Source organism: Mastomys coucha, unplaced genomic scaffold (assembly GCF_008632895.1).
Source record: "Mastomys coucha isolate ucsf_1 unplaced genomic scaffold, UCSF_Mcou_1 pScaffold5, whole genome shotgun sequence".
NCBI lineage: Eukaryota > Metazoa > Chordata > Mammalia > Rodentia > Muridae > Mastomys > Mastomys coucha.
Window position 1 is genome coordinate 22,347,561 of NW_022196911.1, and position 2,014 is coordinate 22,349,574.

Below are 2,014 nucleotides of genomic sequence, written 5' to 3' on the forward strand. Positions count from 1 at the left end.
TGACCTGACCAGTCCATATTTCTGGCACGATACAGAGACTTCCTAATGCATCTTCCATGAACATGTTTTTTCCCAAATTTCTAAGTCTCCCAGTCTTTCAATACTCACAAACAAATGGAAGTGAACAACTTTATATAATTAAAAATAGGTTAAGACAGAAGTAAGAACAAACTAAACCTGCAAAGATGTCATATTAGCAATTGAATAGGAAACTGAAAATTCTCAAACACAAAAAGGTAATCATACCCAAGAGGACAATGCAGCAAGAAATAATCAAAGACAGCCCTGAAATCAATAAAATAGAAACAGAGAAAAAGACAAGAAGTCAAGGAAAAAGAATTGGTTCTTTGACAAAAAAAAAAAAAACAAAAAAAAAAACCATAGAACAAACCTTATCGAAACTAAACATAAGAATGAGAGAAAATGTGTAAATTAACAAAATCAGACACAGCAATGGGGACATAACAACAAAGATATAATCCAGAGAATCATAAAACATATTAAAAACTTCTACCCCACCAAATTTTAATCAATAGGTATGGCATCTTAAAGTTAAATCAACCCATAATGAACTAGAAGCAGTTATTAAAAGTCTCCCATTCAGATGGAACTAGCCCAGAATTCTATGACTTTCAGAGAACAGTTAAAATGAGTACTCCCCAAATTATTCCAAAAGAAACAAAAGGAACAATTTATTTTATGAGGCCAGTAACTCTGATACCCAAATCCATAAAGATGCAAATAAAAAGGAGAATTATACACCACTTTTCCTATGAACATACTTGCAAAAAAAAAAATACTCACTCACAAAAGTACTTGCAAAGACAATTCAAGAAAACATCAGGAATCACCAACCATAATCAAGCACGATTTGTCTCAGAGATGAAGGGATAGTTGAACATACAAAGTTAGTAATATAATCTACCACACAAAATAAACTGTAAAAAAATGGATCATTTTATTATCCTCACAAAAATCTTTGATAAAATCCAACACCATTTCAACATAAAATTCCTGTAGAGATAAAATATACAAGAGGCAATCCTAAATATAATCAAGGCAGGTTACAGCAAGCCTAGAGCCAAGATCAAATTAAATGAATAGAAACTCAAAGCAATTCCACTGAAATCAGCAACAAATCAGGCTGGTCAATCTCTCCATGTCTATTTCATAGTAGTACTTGAATTCTTAGCAAGATCAAGAAAACAGCTCAAGGCGATCAAGAAGGTAAACACTAAATTACCAAGGAAGAAGTCAAATCTTATTTGCAAATTATATATACATATCCTGAAAAATTCCACCAGGGAACTTAAACAAATGAAAAAACTTCCCCCCCAAAATTGTTCAATAAAAAATTAATGCACAAACATCAATAGCCTTCCTATATACAAATGAGAAATGGATTTTAAAAAGAAAAATCAGGAAAACAATGCCATTCAGAATACCATCGAATAATATAAAATATGTTGATGACAAGCACGTGAAAAACTTGTATAATGTAAACTTCATGAAGAAAAGAAAGAAGATGTTAGAAGATGGAAAGTTCTCCCATGCTTACAGATCAAGAGGATTAAGATATTAAAAAAGGACTTCCTTGCCAGTAGATGGTTGCCCATGCCTTTAATCCCAGCACTTAGGAGGCAGAGGCAGGCAGATTTCTGAGTTCTAGGCCAGCCTGTTCTACAGAGTGAGTTCCAGGACAGCCAGGGCTACTCAGAGAAACCCTGTCTTGACAAAAACAAAACAAAGCAAAACAAAATTAAAAAAAAAAATGGACATCCTACCAAAAGCAATCTATAGATTCAAGGTATGTGGCATTCAAATTCCAACACAAGTCTTCACAGGTTTTAAATGGCTAATTTCAATTTTACATAAATAAGGGAAAACAGGGAAGATAGACTAGAGCATAAAAGTGAACATATTGTCACAGGAGAAGACGTTCTTTAAAGCAAAAGAAAAACAAAAACATGAGTGCTAAGAAAAACAACTAGTACATGGGACCTCAAGAAACTGA